General features: G+C 40.8%; 1 long non-coding RNA gene across 2 annotated transcripts in view; it reads right to left on the bottom strand.

Annotated features, from left to right (window-relative positions):
• The window catches only part of LOC121064815, a 25575-nt gene continuing 5840 nt past the window's right edge, over window positions 1-19735 (bottom strand). The window contains exons 2-5 of one of the 2 annotated variants that reach the window (XR_005816706.1): window positions 16791-16917; window positions 5104-5209; window positions 3279-3378; window positions 1-1692 (exon numbers count right to left, since the gene is read on the bottom strand). This is a non-coding gene — a long non-coding RNA (uncharacterized LOC121064815). Of the gene's footprint in view, window positions 3379-5103; window positions 5210-16790; window positions 16918-19735 lie in introns of both variants that reach the window. The other variant, XR_005816705.1, reaches the window with a different exon arrangement.

Consider the following 19735-nt stretch of genomic DNA (forward strand, 5'->3'; position numbering starts at 1 on the left):
TCATGCAATAGTAGCAGATAAAATTAACATATTAATATACTGCTATTTTAGAGGGATTTTTGTTATACACAAATCACCATGAAACAGCAGCTTCTGGAGATAACAGGTTTATTGTGACAACCTGAGAACTCATCTCTTTGAATCTAAGGTAGAGAAAATGGAGCTGTCTACCACAGCAGAGAGAAAATAATCAGGGACAGTAGCCATTTATTTACAAGTGTCTATTTATTTACAAGTATAGTTCTTCAACCAACACTACAACATCAGTTTTTTATTTCTATTCAGCACCAATCATAGTAACTGCTTCCCCTTGGTAAAACAAACTCTTGCTTCAGTTGCAAACATGTTCAAATCCTGACATGCAAAAGGTGCACAGCATAGTCATCAGTTCAGAAACTCAGCTCACAAATTACATTTCCTAAATATTACTGTTCTAGGCCTTGATATTTATGTTCACCTTGTTCTGCTATTTCCTGTACCTAGCTAAAAGTCAAGTCACCACTGATCCAATTCATATCAGTACTGCATTTACTTCCTCACATGCAGATGATTTCTAATGCACAACCTGATAATAGTGTTAGCTACCTCTACAAAGTGCTTTGGAGTCTTCTGAGGAAGGGTTTTATATAAAAGGTGTGTATTTATTAATCCTAGCCATTTCTGAATGTGGTCAGACAATATCAAGCTCTTGCAGAACCTAATTGATTTACGTGATTTACCTGAAGAGTCTTGGGTTTTGTCTTCACTCCACTAGGCAGGCCTTATTCACACCTTTCAGGGATGTTTCTCTGGAGTAACACACAAGCTAAAATACAGGAAGGAACGAGGACCACTTCTTAAGGACACAATTGCTTTGCACTAGTGTCTGAAGGAAAATGGGTCCCAGAAAACATAATACATCATGCTTTACAACAAAATGGTTGAATTGCCTTGTAGAAGCACAGCTTGCAAAAGAAACTTAAGGGCACAGGATAGCTCAGCACTGTACACTGTTATTCAAGACATATATCCAGTGAAGCCCATTTGGGTCTGCTTGAGGTAGGTGGGATGGATTAGACTCTTGTGGGTTTTCCCAGCTCTGCAGTTCAATGAACCTGTGTCACTGCATGAACATATCTTAGTATATACACTCTGGCCCAGATATGGCCCAGATCCATGAGAAACACAAAATCCTTGTTTCATGGCTTTTATTACAATCATTTAAACTTGTCAAGCACTGTAGGTTTAACCAGTTCCTACTCCTTTCCAGTGAGTTGACCCTACTTTATGCATGGCTTAAATATTACAATTCCTAGAGAACAGAGCACCAGGCACTATTTAGAAAGACACATAAAACAAACTTCCAACAAGTTGGAGAAACAAATACATTCATTCAATGTACTGAAACTGAAATTAACAACGTAGTGATGGCTGGTAAAGAAAAGATAACTAGTAAAATGCTGTATCAATATAAATATTTAATTAAACCTGTATCTATCAATTGTGTAAATAAAGTGTTAGGAGAGGTATGATTTTGTTAAAATTTCACATTAAGGAAGCCGATGCCAAAAGGAAACTTTGAATCAAGATGTCTGCCTAGTTGTAATAAACACTATTCCTTCTTCTGGAGGAATAAAAGGAAAAAAATGACTGGGAGGAAAGTTCATTTCTTGCAAAGACTGGCACTCAAGTTTCAATGGTACATCCAAAATCCTGGCAAAATACAATTTTAAAAAAATTCCATTTACATTCATTGCAACATAGTTTTGTCTGCACTGAGCTGAGACTCACACAACTAAGTTCCCCCTTGCATGAAATCCAGGCTTATCTGCAACCAACACAGCTACGTTGCGAAGGCCATGGTCTTTTTCCTTTTAGATAGGGTCTGTGGATCAAAAGAGGGACACTGAGCTATACTGGAGCTGGCAAAATGCTGCAAGCCACAGACCCTGGCTCAGAGAAGAACTGAAGAGGTCACAGAAAGCCTAAACAAGACCATATGATGCTCTGCAGGAAGAAAACAAATAAGATATTTGGTTTGGATAGACATAGTGAGTAGCTACATTTATCTGTAAGTGACAAGTAGTTTCCAACCTACTGAACAGCAGTAGCTGTACAGTGGAGGACTTCAGTGTCAAAGACAACCGTGGCTATCTGCAGAGCTTGATCTGCACTGTAATGGGGATCTGCCTAGCTACCACCCAAAGCCTACAATTCTGGCAGGTGCTTTCATGCTTTCTGAAGGTTTTATTTCACCTGAACACTGGCTGGGACATTTTTCTACTGGCAACCACAGATCTATAATACAAACAGTTTGGTAGAGCATCTGATATTAGCATGCATGGACCACAAAGTCTTAAAATTCACTGAAAATAATATGTGATGAATTAACAGTAAAAGTGCAGGGGTTAACACACAGCAGCTTCTGACAGTATTCTTCAAGTCTGCATACTATACAAATTGTACACACTAGGTCTAGTAGCAACTTCAAACTTTTTTGATTCCTTTTTTATCACATTATGTACTGTCTGAGGCAAACTTTCAGTACACAAGAGCAACTATTTCTTGCTAACTCTGCCATAATAAGATACTGCCTCAGAAAAGAAGAACAAAGATACCCAGTGATGCTGTTTTGAAAGGAGCATAATTACTATGGTGAGCAGGAGCTTGGTCAATCAAGTTCAACTGATAGCAGATACAGCAGCTCACTCATCTGGAAATTGCTGCATCGTCTGAAGGTGAATTATTCCTGTGGACTTATTTATTTATTTATTAAACAGCAAGGGAAGGTGTACAAAGCCAGTTAGTGTCCTTCCAATGACAGGGGATGATGTGTTGTCATAAGCATAGGAGCAGCCACACTTGCCAGCTCAGAAGTCCACTTTGCTCCTTTTCCTCTGTCCAGCCATAGCCATCAGTGACTTCATGGGAAAATATAAGAAATAAGGAAATATAGGGTGATTTTCCCTAGTATAATGTCTTTGTTTCTGAATAGTATCCACCAGGGGCTTCCTGAGGTACATATTGGATCCATAGCATAACTTCCAATAGCCACCAATGGATCTCCTCCATCTGCAGGCAACAACATTCGAAAGCTCTCTGTCTTGATAGCTTACAATTATCTAAAATCTTTGTGTCATTTTGTCTTCTATGATCATCTGCTAGTACTTCATAACCTGGCCTTTGCACATTCACCAGCATCTACTGGGATCACATAGTCCTTCTGTTATAGTCAGGTATTTTGGGGAAGATCAGGGCTAAGTTCTCAAATAACTTGACTTCAAAAAGAGACTTCTAACCTTCTCCTTATGTGATAAGTTACTGAACTCTCTTCAGGAAGATTCATGACATGCATGGCTCAGAGCAGGCTCTGAAGTCCTTCATATGGTTTAAAATTATCTGTAGAATAAAAATAAGGACAATAAAGAATACAGGGTTAATAAATTCAGACCAAGGGATATTTAGGGATCTGGTCTCAGGGTAGGATTCACAGTCTTGAGGGAAGATGAATTCCCAGAAAGCCTGAAATATTTAATATAAGAACTCAAGAGGCAATAACCAAGTGTATTCACCTGACAAGTAGGTAAAATATTATATTTCAAATTAAGTATATCACTGCTATTATCACTAGGTCATGCACCTCCACAAATAAACAACAAACAAAAGCCTCATCAGTGTTATAGCTATGTCATCAGAGCCAATTGTTTTTTGCACTTGGAAGTCCTGTATGATTGATTTTAGAAGGCAGTTAAAAAGAAAACCGATTTAGTCTACTGGATTAAAAACAAACAACAAGGCATTAAAGGAATAACAGAACTGATGGATTAAAATGCACAGTGGAAAGACAGCAGTGAATTGCCTGGCATTTTTGAATAGTAAATGCTAGGATAAAAAGAATTCAGTTTCCAATCAACAAAAAACTGGCAAAAAGGCAGGAATCTAGGCTCCCTCAGATTTATGCTTTATCTGCCAATTAGCATTAACACGCCTGATCTAGGTGTCTCGCCTGCTTGTGATATCATAAAAAAACAACAAACCTTGAACGTGTTATCACCACAGAATGTGTAATTACTTTAAGCAGTAGCTGAAAATTACAGAGTGATGAATTTTAAAATTTGTATATATTTATTGTGGAGATAAAGTTGTTAAACTAGATATAATCTATACTCATGTTTCAAATCCTGTTTTAAATGGCTTTGGTGCCAGCCAGCAAACTATATATTGAAAGTAAACGCTAGTAAAACGTTAATAGATTATGATACTGGAGCACCATAAAAAATCTGCTGGGCAACTGCTGTTCATTGTCTGAATAAAATAAGCTTGAGTCACTGACACAGCAGATACTTATCTACATGACTTGTGCGTTGAAGGATGTAAAGCTAAACATGTGTTTACATGATTGCAAGATGGGATTATTTGCTAATGTCAACCTGATCTTTCAACCCTATCACTCAGAGATCATAGGCAATAGCACATATAATATCTGCTGACTGATGCTAACATTATAAATGATAAAACAAATAACAATTAAACCCTAAATTGTTCAACTGTCACATTCGCAAGGCCAGTTTAAATAAATAAATACACAAACAACAACAACACAATCCCCCTGCAAAACAAACCTCTCTTATTTCTGAGGCAATGCTTTCAGACTCATTTGAAAATCCTACCTCACCCCCAAATAAACATAAAGATGTGCCTATGCCAAATGTTATCCAGCAGCAACTAAACATATGTGTACACATGACTTGAGAGAAATATAAGGCCTGCATTATACTATAACCCGGAGTTGATCATAAACATTATCCCTTCCACCATTTAAATCTGCTGCATATCGAACTCTGAGTGCCACTGCTTAAGTTTTATTCCCACTTGCCTCTAGCTGCTTGTCATCTCTCAAATGCCACGTACACCGTAAGCCCTGTAAACAGGAGCCATCTTTTATTACCTCTTTGCATAGCACTTAATGCACTCAAGTCCTTTTTGGTTAAGACTCTGTCATTCCTAGCTATAACAATAACATTCCTGTGAACTTGCAGATGTAATTTAGAAAAGTTCTTGAAAATCTTGTCTAATGCATTGGTCTGATATACATACTGCTCAGCAGCTCCCATTGGCACTTACTTTATGAATATAAATATGAAGGAAAAATTTCCTCTTCAAGCTGATGTTTCAGAATATTTTCCAGTTTCCCTGTGGGACAAAGCCAAGACTCTTTGACACCATTCACCTGCAAATAAGGAAGATAGAGCCGTCTGGGGATAGGCGATAGACTCATGATTAGAGCACTCGTAGGACACATCTAAGTCACCAATCTGAAGCAAAACCAGTTTTGTCAGGAATGCTTAATTTCTGCGAAATATTATGGTGTTGATGAGTTGGTTTTATTTATTTGTTTAGAAATATAAGAAGAACTTATTTTGGTAGCATAATTCTAATAATTTCTAAAGGAGTATTCAATGGAAGAAGCAGAAAGAAACTGCAAAATTTAAACACTTCACACAGACAGCATATTACCTTCAAAAAGGTAACCACAACAAGTGCCCTTAAGGTCAGAGTTAATAAGCTGGAAAATAAAGCTTATTTCATGGCTGTAGCAGCTGGAGATGTTTGCCTGCTTCTTCCTCATCAATACTGCATCTAGTGGCAAGGTTAAAGAAAACAAAAAACAGTAACAAAAAAGCTGGGTTAAAGGTGGGGGAGGGGAGGAAAATTACATATTCAATATGCTGCAAATCCATAAATCCATATGTATCACATGTATAACAGGATCCCTGGTAAATTACAGGAAAAAATATGAGAGATGAAGCGAAAGAAAAAATAAAAATAAAAATAAAAATAAAAATAAAAATAAAAATAAAAATAAAGCAGATAAGTCCTTTTTCTTTTGTCATCCTTTGCTTCCAGACTGGCCTTTCTCACCTTGTTTTTGTGTCTTTAGAGGAAAACTAGGTGGCCAATGCTGGCAAATAGTTTGTACAAGCAAGAGTTGGTTGACCTAATTACTACAGGCTAATCAGGGGGGAAAGCTCAGCATTTCAGCTGCAGACAAGCAGAAGATGACAGATCAAAACAGCTCGTCTGAGTCTGAGCAGTATCTAGTAGCTCTTGGGCTTGTTAGACTCCAAGCACTGAAGGAAGGAAAAAAAAAAAAAAAAGAAGAAGAAAGAAAAAAGAAAAAAAAAGTGTGGTAGCACTGCAAGCAAAGCAGATGGAGCAGCATGCTGTTCTTTTCTTGTACTTCGTGTCTTCAGCCTTGGGTTGATTTGCAGGCTGCTCGTGGGATGAGCCTGCTCAGCTCAGGGCAGGAATAAAGCAGATCTCCCAGAGGTGCTGCAGGTCCCACCTGCTGTGTTTTGTCACCAACCTGCTTCCAATCCCCTACACTTCAAGAGCTACTGGAGGAGCCCTGGTGCTGGGGAAGGGTATTCACTTTCTTTACAGACTGTGCCGATGTAAGCAGTTTCATTAAGTGCCTGAAGTTAGATAGGTGAGTCTGGGCTCACAGTGGAAGAAATAATAGTTATCAGTGGTGATCTGGGACTGTGGCTTTTCTCTGTTGTTGCCACATCAAAGGTGTATCTTTCCATTAAGAAAGGTAATGCCAAAAATAATAATAAAAAATCCTGGCATTATATCCTAGCAGAAAAAAGACATTCTAGGTGAACCTCAGGGTGGTTGTTATGGTTCTGTCTTCAGTGCTGAAAAGCAAAGAGTGTCTGATGATTTGTTTCCCCTGACATTTAGCTACCTTAGCTAATATATATGCACTTTCCATTGTAGATGACCCATATGGGAAACTTGTCCCAGAGAGTGAAGCCAGCCTGTCCTACCAGCCTTAGGGCACACTGCTGTGGGCTTGATGGAGAAATGGGTTCATGCCACAAAACCTATGGCACCAGTAACTTTTTCTCTTCTGGCCATTCTGTAGCTGCAAGCACCCACATCATCCCCCACACCTTTTCAGGTGCTACAAAAAAATGCCCTAACCATAAACCCAAATGTCCAGATTTTTCCTAACATCTTGTCCAAGACAGTTATGAATTTTTACAACAAAGCTGCAGAGATTAAACAAATGAAAACCTGCTTAGAATTCTTGTGGCTGCAGCCAGTAAATCTATTTCATCATTACGGTGTTACAAAAACAAATATCCTCTACGGTATTTGTACTAGCCAAAAATAAACAGAGGAAGGGAGTGATATACTGCTTCTGTGAGACTAATGCCTAAGCTGTTTGTGGGAAGATAGCCCAAACAGGATGTGCTGATAAAGACAGATATACCTATGTGTACCAATAATTGGACCTCAATCTGCATTTCTTCAAATATGCTGCATTCCCATATTTCTTATGAATGATATTTCTCTTCTAATGCTTTAGAAAATAGCTTGAGTCATCAACAGTTTGGTTTATTCTGAGTTTTATAATAAGCAATTAAAAACATTGAATGCAAAAGCAAAGTAAATAGAAAGTAGTATTAAACTGCAGAACAGAAGGAATATTCCACTGATTGCATTACTTCATTTGACATTTGATGCAATAAAATGCTCAAATTTTGTACCCCTGAAGCTGTCATAATTTCAGCTGTGCGGTACAAAAAGTTATTGATATAATCTATTATTTCTAATCTGACTGTTTTAATACATAATATACCTATAAAAATAAATCATATGCCATTTTCCAGGAAGCTTGCACACATTTTCCTTCCATTCATAAATATATGTACACACATATTCAGACATTTTGAGGGACAGCATGACAGATATGGAGCTGTAACAACCCTACAATGCAGTTTCTTATTCTCACGTTGCCCACATTGCATACAAGAGTCTTGGTTAGGTGGTTCTCATAATTTCATCCTGTCTTTCCCTATCATTAGTGTGTGTTTTTCTTGTGGTTTTTGTCTTCATAAACCAGTAGCCCAAAAATCAACTATTGAACTAACTTTTTTTAAAGCAAAACAAATTTATTTTAGGCATTAGCAGGCAATTAGAGCAAATACATTTCTCCATCAAAAGTATTTTTATTTTTTGAACACGATGGACATAATGGACTTCAGAGAGGAAAAAAGAAGGGCTAGTAATAGCATTAAGTAGCCTCTGCTTCTTAGTCTTGGATGTTTCTAACCATGGATTACCTCTTTCTCCTCCCTTCCTCTTCTCAGATGGGAAAGATCTTGTAGAAAGTGTTAGGATGTGGCAGGTAGAGAGTTAATAAGTTCAACCTGAAAGTACTGAAAATCTCGGTAACATTTACAACAACAAGAAATTAAATAATGAGGCAAAAATAGGTTGCGCTTTTTTCTTTTTCTTTCTTTTTTTTTTTTTTTTTTTTCTAGTGGGAAAATGTGCTGCAAGGATTAGATAAAGTGCAGCTGCTGCAAATTCAGCTGAGAAGCAGTAATGAAATGAAAGGTTCTGCTCCGTACCAAAAAGGTAGCAGAAACTATTCCAGGACACACAAGTGGCAGTCTCCTAAACCTTCTGCCTCACAGGTTAATATTTTATAACTTCCCGGTTTTAGCTACTTTTGGAAAACACTGAATTTAAATACATTTGTTTTTTTTTTATTTTTTTTCCCCCAGTACTGCACACAACGAACCACCCAGTGCTATTCTTGGTCTCGCTCGGCATCCGAGGCCAGAGCCGCGCTGCATCCTGCTGCCAGCGCCATGAGGTTGGTTATGGGTGTGAGGAGCTGGGCACCCTGCCTGGTGCGGCGCTGCCAGCAGCAGCCCCGACAAGGCTGCGCTTTTGTTGGAACACCTTCTTTCTCTCATAAGCAGTAATTTTACTATAATGATACAGGGTTTGCCGGGACACACTGAGCTCTTTGTTGGTTTTGCATCCTGGTGCTGCTCGCCCGGGACGACTTTAATCGGGGTATTCCTCTTCTCTGTGGGCTGGCTTGGAGTGCTGCTTCCCTGATGGAGGTGAAGCTCTGTATGCAAGTAAAGCCTTAATTCCTGTGGTTGTTAAAGATATTACACAGCCTTTAACAAGACAAAACATGCTTCTCGTCCTGATCAAATTCAACGAGAAGCAATTTATCTACCATCTTCTTTTGGCTGGATAAAATGTCCGTTCCCTCCTGCCCACTGTTGAATTAGGCTGGTTTCTTCCTAATGATGATGGAATCATCCCTATACATAATTTCACATTTCCAGTCATTCTTCAGGATAAAAAAAAATATATATGTATACCTAATGTTGAATCTCTCAGGTACGGCAAACTGTCTGCTAATGTGATTTTATTTTGCCTACTTCCATGAATAAATCTTTCAGTACTGAGATATTTGGGGCAGAGGAAGTTACTTTTCTTAATTAAGTCATCTAGACTAAATATAAATCTGTAGCTATCTGTAAAAACATGTCATTACTTTCACAAAGAACAAACAGAAATCATAACAAGCAATTACTGTATTTACCAGCAAGGCACAAGGGCAATATAAACTGCAAAACAGCCACTCAAAGGCTGCTGTAGTTTGGCTCTACCAAATTTTAAAAGCTGGTCCCCAGAGAACTGCAACGAGGGATGAAAAGTTTTAGTAAGAAAACAGTGCACTTAGTCGTGGGGAAGGTTGAGAGCAGAGGCTGCCGGTGCTTTCTCTATCCTTCTGTAACTGTTCTGCCATTTTCTGCAGGCATTTCTTTCACAATTCCTCCAACTCTTTAGCACCCCTGCTGAAGGTTCCCACGCCAAATATAGTTTACAGGGGTAAGCCACCACTGTATCTCTTTACTGCAGTTATGTGTCAATGGCAACTGATACCATAATAATTGTCTTCATTTTAAATCCATTAAAATCTTCTTGATCTTGTATTTTATTTCAATTTATTTCATAAATTGTAGGGATTGTGCAGAAGCAGCAACAACTGCAGCAACAATAAAAAAAAAAAAGCAGCAACAATAAAAATAACTTGTGCTTGAATTAAATGCCTCATTTTGCCATTTCCCAAGTGGCGGAGCCCTCCATGCACTCTTACCGTGCTCAGTAATGCTTCTCCCAGCAAACAAAATCGGAGTCTGTTTAGAATTATTTTTGACTAGCATGATAAGTGATTATTACGGTGTAGTACTTATATCTAAAATAAGCAGTGGCTTACATCTATACAAGGGCTGCATGTAAAATTTCCATGAAAACAGGGCTTTAATTGGCCTGTGCTGTGTGCCAGAATATTTAAATTGAAAAACAAGGCCAAATACTTCACAGTTTCACTTGCAAATATCTTAAACAACTTGCTTCAATGGGTTTGGTTCCCTGGGGAAGAGAGGAGCACAGCTATAAGGGATAATGGCTGAACAACCTCACTTTCACAGACAATTCATCTATTCTTTAAGACTTGATGGAAAAGGTCAACCATGAAAGCAAAGAGGAGTGAAAATTAATTAGGGCAAAATAAAGCTTGTAGAGATCCTCATCACTGTGGGGAAGAAGGCATTGTTAAACAAGGGCAGACTGCTATCATACAAACAAACCCAGGTTTTGTAGCTTGTGCCATGCCAGACCCAAATCCTGAAGCAAGGAGATGTCTCCAGTTCTTGAACGTGGCTGCTCCCTGGTTCTGCAGATGTCTGCAGTGGACGGTGGCAACTCAAAGAGAAGAGCAACACTTTTATTGGGTTTACTATTAAATCAAATAAATAATCCAGACTGAATAATGAACATCACAAGTATATATACTGGAAAGGTGGAAAAGCTGAGCAGAAAGTGGAGTTTTTTACCAGTGAGAGACTGATTTTGGCAGATGTGGATTTAGACAGGATCAAACAACTGGGAAGTTGAGTTCACAGGTTTGGTTGCAAGGGAGCAGTAACAGAATGGTAGGTAGAGTTTTGTTATCGCTGTCATGACGTTTAAGAGCTGGGAGGGAAGAGGAGGCAATGGGGAGTGGATTTCTCGGATTTAGTCAATGGGTGACATTGTCCTACTACAGCACGTGCCAGAGCAAACCTATACTCCTGCTCACAGCTGAGGGCAAAATCCAAAGAAAACAGCAAGACACCTAAAGTGCAACTTATGCAGAATTTAGATGCCTACATAGTGGACAGGGAGCCAAAATAAACTTCACCTAACTTGTTTAGGCACCTGAGAGGCTGTAGGCACTGAAGATTTTCTTTAAATCTCGATGCTCTGCTGCCACGTACACCCAGAGGCAGCGTCGCCTTGGCTAAACGAAGCTGGCTGAAAGCAACGGGGAACCACAACCTGGGTGTCCCTTGGCTGCGGGTGCCATCCTATGGCTGCCTCCACCAAAAGCTCAGCCTCCGCTACTGCAGCCTCCTGCCTCCCGAAAGGCAGGGATACACCTGCTGCATGGCGGTCCTGTGAAAGTGGGTGTGTGGGGTGGGTTTTAGTGCCCGTCTGGTGGGGATCCTGACTCACACCACCCATGTCCTAGCCCCAGGAGCAGCCCCCTGGAGAGGGGGCTCCTGCTGCAGCTGGTGGCCATCTAGAGTACAAGGGGCTAGAAGAAGGCAAGCAGGAGGGAGCCTGGTTCTGCTGTGTAATTGCAAGGTTATTCAGACAAACTGTCTCCCTCTCTAACAGTGTTTGTGCTCTTAGTTTTTGAGAAATACTGTATGAAAAAGGAGAAAAAAATGAAACCTAGATCTTCCCCTCTGTGTACATTACTGTATACACAGCAGAGATCTTCTCTTTATCTGTGCATTTGGGATGTTTTTATTAAAGTGGCCAAAACTGCAGTGCCTTTTTCTGGAATCATCAGAGCAACAGAGTCTAGAAGCACATCTCATAGGATGCCCCTCAGGGTAGTGAGGCAGAGGAGCACCTTCTTTGTGAATTATAAATGGCTCCAGGCAGAAAGCAGATACCTGTGCATTTAGCCCAGCCAAGAGGAAGGGACCTCAGGGCAAAAGCTGTAACAGAAATTAAGGAAGCTAAAGAAGTTTTCTACTGCAGCTGGAATTGTCTCCAGTTTCTCAGAAAGGCGAAGAGATTAGGTGGGTTTCTGTGGGTGGGATTGCACTCACAATGGGGTGTAAGTACCTACATCAGTGCTAAATTCTGCCTAACCTGGGCATTATATAAGCCAGCACTTTTTGGATCTTGTTCTCTAAAGCCCATTCCTTAAGAAACAGAGCTCAGAGGCAAGTGGAAAGTTTCTAGCATCTTAAAGGCATGACAGAGCCTGTTACTTCTCAGACCATTATGCTTTGGAAAATGTGAAGCAAGAAAAGCAAAGAAAACTAAAAAAATATATCCAAGAAATGAAAAAAGAATTCCATACAGTCAAACATGTCTTGGCTCCACCGCTCAGCTCCTACCTCATCCAGTGAGAAGGGAGATTCAAGAGACCAAGAAATAAGGAAATACAGGAGAAAATGTCTTTTTTTTTTTCCTGATGATTTTTTAATTATTATTAGAGACAGAAAAACTGCCTGACTTCACATGCTAACACTGAAAGCTGACAAATTAGGAAACGTTTCTTCCTTATTGCATTACACAGGGCAACCACTTTGACTGACGTGCTCTCTCTGTCCAGAACTGAAACCACTGCCTGGTTTGTGCATTAGGCATCGGAGAAGCTCCAGTTTTCCCTGTTGGCATCGCAATGGAGGGTGGAACCTTCTCTGCCAGCCTGGTGCAGGGACGCGCTGCTGCTGGTAAACCACAACAAAGATCCGAAGTCAGAAAAAAAAAAAAAAATCCCTTTGCTCTGAGATTTTGCTAAAGGCAGGGTTTACAGAACTGCACAGAGGAGAGCATTGGCAGTGTGCAACAGGAGACGTGTGCAACACGACGGAGGAACCGATGCACTTTTAGCACCATTTACCATTGCCTTATCTATTATTTATTTACATGCACATATATATATACACAGACTCGTCTGGTAAGAGTAGTTACCATAGAAATATGTAGTCAGGGTGGAAAAGACTACACCCTGAAGTGGGCTGAACATGGCTCTTCAATTTTAAGGAATTGGCTATGCATGAACTTATGGGAAAATGTACCTCACTCTTGGCTCAACTTGTAATGACTGAAGCTTTTATTGACATAGTCTAAGTTCAGATACATCACTGAATTTCCACACAGGTCACTCCCTTGATCAGCTAATTGATTTTAGCTCTGTCTTGTAATTATTTCTGAGAAAGCAAGGATATAAAGCAGGATCAGGATGTAGGCACGGCAGAGGTTGTGCATGGCTGTGCTCTTCCAAACCACCCCTGAGTGCTACCTGCACAGTCTCCCTGTCCCAGCAGAGAGGAAGCAGAGAGGCTGGCCACTTCTCTCTTCCTCCTCTTCTCCCAGCTGGTGATGTTCCTCACTTACCCCAAGACAACAAAACTCATTTTCATTCCTCCCATTGCTATTAGAGAGAAAAGAAAGGGGATAAGGTGTAGGTCATGGCCAAATGGCAACCCAGGGCCTGAGGGTGCAAAAGAGAAAGAAGATACCTGCAAACCAGATTTCCTTCTTGGCCACAACCTGCCATTGGTTTGGAGCTACCAACCCATTGCTGTGTCCTCCAGGATATTAGTGTGGGAGGGGAGAGAGAGTCCTAATTTCATCCCTCTGACTTTCATACTCTCCCGTCACCCCCTGTCCCATTTGCCTTTCTCACTCCTCTGAATCCCCAGTGGACACTCCCACACAACACATTTGCTCTCCCAGAATTTGTATTCTTGAGGCACAAAATTGAGATTTGACTTTGAGCTGAATTTGGTAAAGGACTTTCAAAATTTCATCAGGTAAGAAAAACTCTTTTGTTCCTGACTTTTTTATTTTCTAAGTCACCCTATGGCTTCTTATATAATAATGGCACAGCCTACAATGGAAGAAGGGGTTGTTTGATTCCATAAACGATGTCTGTAGTTATCAAATATTTTCACTTCCCTTTGGTGTTTAAGCACCCGTGAAAAACATTTATTGCCTCGTATATCCTTCTTAACATCTTTATCCTCTAATTGTTCTCCATAGAATGAAAATAAATGGCAGAGGATGCTCAATTTGTTGTAATATAAACATTTATTTGAGCAGTCTGTACATTATGATCCATTTTATTTCAACACTATCAGTACCAGCTATGCTTGGCTGTTAGTTTTACTCTGAAATATGTGCTTGATGTCAAGGAGGTAAGTGGATCTCATCTTATAATCAAGCCTTACCATCCCAAAACATGCTGATCATACACTACCAGTACAACTATTTCCAATGACCAACCACATAGCCAATCCTATGGTTCACCCCCTTCATTGTAGGAAAAAAAATCTGATTTTTTTTGTCCCCCTGTACGTTAAGGCATTGATTCTTGTTCTAGCTTTGACCATTAAATGAAACAGACCATTAGAACCAAGAAAGGATGGAGCTATGAAAGTATTACACCTTTTTCTGTGAAAGGATTTCTTTCTGTGAAAGGATTATACCATTTTTAATCTACTTCTTCAAGCCACTGTGTTACAGTAGACATTTGTTATCCACTGTGGGAAGGCTTGCATCCTATTCCTCTTCTCAGGTTTCCAGTGAGCAGCCAGCTTTCCACTTTCTCTCTGGGAGGCCATCCAGCGGGCTGTTCTCCCTCTGCCCACGGACTCCTCAAACACATTTTTCTGGGCTAGGCATTCCATATATCTTCCATTCTTCAGCACTGTGACCACTTAGCTGAGCCTATACTAACCATTATTTTTTCTTTTTTAATTCAATTTGAAATTAGAATGGGCAGGTATTACACTGGGTTTGATGTGTGGCTCAACTTAATTGATTGCCAATTACCTCAAGCGGGTTAACATGCTTATAAATGAAAGTCTAAACACTCCACAAGTGCTCGTTCCACGAGGCAAACACTTGTGAGTTACCTCAGTGCACAACCAAAGGTAAACCGCAAATGTCTGACTGCTGCAACACATCTCCTTGGAATGTTTAGATTAGCTTTTACAATTGCAAATGTCTTCACCAACTCCACTAATTGGCAAACAACTAATAAATGCAAGTTACAACAGGAGAACAAATTCTAGTCTAGACATATCTGTAATAGGAGACTGAGGTCAGATTGTTTGCAAGTTTTGAATAAGCTCGGTATCCATGTTGCCTGGACAAAAGTAAAAAATTTTAAAAGTTTGGTTTTTATTTTTTAATTTAAGAAACAGACAATGAATTGTGAAAATGTAACAGGAAGTTCACAGCATGTGCTGAAACTCCCAGGAGTTTCGTTCTCGATAAACTCAGTATCCATTTGAACGCAGCATGTTTAGGATGAAGGGGAGGGCCACCCCTACAGTTGCTTGGCTAGAAAGAATAAGACCAAGCTAAGGCTGTGTGAAAAGAAAAGCAACTGAAGCTTAGACTCTACTAATATGAAAAGGGCCAAAGCTTCTGGAAATAGGCAGACGGACGTGAGCTGGAAGCACTATAGGAAGAACTTGCTCTGTTGTACAGCAAAACAAGGTACTAAAGGAAGTAAAGAGGACAAAACAGGAGTGCAGTCCTGACAAAAAAAAAGACTCACCAAGATTTATTGGAGGGAGAGACTGGACTTATTGATGATGCCAAAAAGAACCAGAAAAGAAAGGTGACATTACTACATCGTAAGGACATCACAGCATATCAGGTAACATACTAGGGGGTCTTCTGAAGGGGTCCAGTGCCTGGGAGACTATGTTTATTCTTGTTACTATGTTTTAATTAGTGTTTCTTAAGTTGTGCGTGTTGATGTGTTGTTAAGCATATTGCTAAGCCTTCCTCACTTTGGAAGAGTTGGATAAGCACAGTAGGGTGGAAATTAAATATATATATATCTTTTTGCATGCACTTTACTGCAGAACTGCAATCCAGCTATAGATGCAGATATAAGTAGAGATATAGATAGATACTCACTGGAAAAAAACAGAGCGCTGCATACAGAACACAGCCCATGGAAGCAGCTCTCCCAGCCACTCCCTCTGCTTTTCCTATTACTCTCCACAAAACTCTATCCCAGCTCCAGCCCCACTGGTATCTTATGGATGTGACTCATCAGCAGCATCAGCAGCAGCCCAAACATTCGCTCACAGAGTGGCTCTGAGGGCTCTCTGCTCCGCCAGCACCTCCCACCCAGCAGCTCATTGCTCTGAGCTACACCTCATCTCACCAGCTCACAAGCTAGAGAGACTTCATGGTTTTGTGCACCAGGACAGCCCCAGCCATTTCACATCCCATCCACCTGTTGGATGCCCACCTGACCAAGAGAATTTGTGGAAGTGCTATCTGAAATAACACATCTTCCTCAAAGTCAGGTGTGCATCTGCAAGTAAGATAAACCTCTACACGGAGTGAAAACTCCTTGGCCTCAGACGCTTCCCTCTTGTCAGACGCCAGGCCATTGTACTAGACACTGGCAACCAGCCCATTCTGCCCTTTTGAGCCATACAATAAGTGGAGGCAGTGCTCTGTGCAATAGTTAAGCATGTTTTCTGGAGCTCAGACACACAATTTCTACTTCTTGCCCGCTGGAGGGATTTAAGCCCTTATCTCCTTGCAGTACCCACTAGCACAGAGGCTATCTGGGTGTCAGGACAAAAAGACAGAAGTTTGAGGGTGAGTGGGGAGAAGAAGCAACAAGCTGGATAGTGCTGTGCAGTGTTGGTGATGTGCAGGGGGCTGGAGAGCTGGACACCACTCCATGGTCTCTGTCTCTATTTTATACGGTGACGATTTAATGATTGCAGTAAGCACAATTAATGTGAGCACAGTGCTGAGCTGCTCAGCTCTGTCAAGATTAGAGCAATTGTAACCATCTGGGGAGCTATGAAGTCAAAATCAAGGCAATCCTGGTGTTTCAGTGCTTCAGCGTCAGGCAATGGGGTTTTCAGACTCACCAGTTTGGAATTAGATGCCTAAAATTCTGCTGATGTCCCATGGAGGATTTGGTAGGGAGCTGGTTCTCATCCACTTATATTTCCCTCAGTTCTCCTGATCATTCTCTGAAGAGCGGTTTGATTCCCTCTGCAGAAGACACCACGCGAATAGCATTACCCATTCAGGGTACAGACATGTTCTTGTCTCAGCACATATTGAAAGGGAACATAGCTCACTTGTGGGTTTTTGGTTAGCTTGTTTGTTCACTTGTTTTGGCTCAGACTTTTGAGTGTTTTATTTGATTGAAACTTAGCTTTTCTTCCTTACCACATTTCTCTGTCCTCTCTGACATTTCCACAGCTGATTACTCACACGTAGGTATAAGCCAGATAGTTTAGCAAAAATGTTTGCAGTCATTTGTGTTAAACATGGCCATATTATGATAACCATTAGTTCTCTGACCAAAGTTATTTTGCACTGGTCGAATATCCTTGTAAATGACATGAGGCATTACTTAGGTGACTGAAATAGTATCTTATCGGGACCACGCTTTTACCAGGGGCATGATGATAGGAAAAGAGGGATCTTACAGTTTGTCATATTTATTTTATATGTTTCTTGGTTCATATCATCTGTGCTTGCCATTCTAAACATCTTGTACACAAATCAGATCTTATGATAACTCAGTCCATGGGGACTGATTTCTCCAATATCAAGGCTAGGCTATTATTAGAGAAGTTTCTGAACGTCACTGCTAACAAGATAGAGCAAGTACTTGCCTGCTGCATCACAACAGAGATCCCATCTCTCATCCCTTGTTCTTTCCTTTGATAATAGTCCCAGCCTTCGAGCCTCCACAGGTTATAATCTGAATCATTCCAGGCCTGAGATTTATGTTCATTTGACTGTGAATATTTTCTTTCTTAGGAATTGCTCCAGATTTCAACTCCTCCAGTCCCTTTGGGAGATGATGTGCATCTCATAAGAGTTTCTGAATTCATGCAGAACATCGTCAACGCTGTCAGGACAGGAGCTATGGCATGCTGTCTTCTGGGAGATCTTGGCTGCGGGCTGGATTTCCATGGTCTTTCTCATATTAGAGGGCTTAGCATTGCCTTCTTAAGGCCCCACTTATAAACTATATCCTTTTCTTTCTCGTTTGAAAGAAAAGCACAATAGCACTACCCTGTATAATGTAACACCAATCTAGAATAATATAGTAAAATTATTTCTGAAAATGATCTCGTCTTGATGCAAGCTTTTGAGCGAGGCATGTATTCAGCCACTGTTTCAATTTCAGCCTTCATTGCTTCAGTTTCTCAGTGTCTCATGGCCTTTAATATCCTTGCCTCATACCTCTGAAGAACAGAACTACTTTTATACCTCATTTACACCAGCACACAAAAGCATGGGCAGCCCAGGAAGTTCCACACAGCAAAATGAATGGGGTGTTTGTGATTTGTTATAATATTAAACTGGCTGGGACAGGTAACAAGGGCACTTTCTGTACAGGCTGAATATCCAGAGAACAGGCTCTCCAAAGACATTGGACCTTACCTGGGCATTAGGTCATGCTGTAGCATTTTTACTGCTGTCACTAAGGCAGCACAGTGGCAGAAGATCAGCTGTGATTGTGACACTTCCTTGTGTATAGGCCACAGCACTTTCAGAAGACTTTAACATTGCTTGCCATATTCTTTTTGCATGAATTAAGTGACTCTCATTATCAAGTTAGTGGGAATTAGGTGCCTGGTCCTTAGAAGACTACAGGTGTGTGAACTTTGAGAAGCCCAGGCAAGACACCCTGACACTAGAAGACATCCCAAATGGTAGGCCTACATGGCACAGCTCACCAGGTCAAACTAATCAGTCAGTCCAGGCATAGTCAAAGCATTTTATCTAGGTGCTGGATATGAGCTGAAACCCTCCTAACAACCTGCTGCAGGCTTCATTAGCTAACCTCAGCACCTGGACCTCCAACCAGCTAGCCTGAAGCATCTTGAAGGCCTGTGCTCTGCTCTTCCCTCAGTAAGAGCAGGGCAGTGACAGTGTCCCGACATGCTGAGACTTCCCAAGCATTGGCAGGACAAGGAGGGCTCTGCAGAGATAGCTAAACCAGTTTTCCAGTCACAAGAGGAAAAGCTGTCTTTGTAGGACTGCTACCAGTGGTGGTATGCCCTACATCCCTTCACTCACCAATATCTAATATTATGAAGATATTCAAAGGGCTCCACACCTCCTAAACCACTGAGACTTCCCAGCTTCATGTCTCTGAAGGGAGCAAAACCTATATTCCTTAAAGAATTAGGAATTAATTGAGTAAGGATGGACTTCAGCTAACAGATATATGCATCTAACCCCATCTAAAATACTCTAAAGTATACACTGGGCCTCCAGTTGCTGATCCAGGAAAAAGGCTATGGGCCTTCTGTGGGACTTGGACATGATGGCTTTGCATGCATAGCTTGGATACCCTGGAGTCTTTCAAAGGGCACTACATTTAGACGGCTGAATCACCCTCCTGATGACCAAGGCCGGGAAAGGAAAATGTGTGTAGCCATTCCAAGTCCCAGACTGATGCTCTTTTGGCTGGATCAGACCTCCCCAAAGGCTTCAGTATGCCACCTCCCAAGCCTCTTAGCTTTCTGGATGATTCATGTTGGACCATGAGACTGGAAATGAACAGCAGATCATGTGATGGAAACACTTTTGTATATACAGTCATGGGCATGCCCTCACATGTGTGCACTCATGAGTTGGGGGAGCAACCATGCCTTTGGCTGTGCTAGAAGATGGTGTCTTTTCTACAAAGACCCTGGGAGTTTTACCCTGATTGTGTCTGCAATGTCATGTTTCTTCTATTCTTCATACCTCCTGCCCAAAAACCTGGGCAAGGTCAACCTTCTCTGCCTGCACTAGTCACAACCCAGGAGAGATACCTAGTGAGCATATCAGAGATATGAAG

This window comes from Cygnus olor, chromosome 2, assembly GCF_009769625.2.
Source record: "Cygnus olor isolate bCygOlo1 chromosome 2, bCygOlo1.pri.v2, whole genome shotgun sequence".
Lineage (NCBI taxonomy): Eukaryota > Metazoa > Chordata > Aves > Anseriformes > Anatidae > Cygnus > Cygnus olor.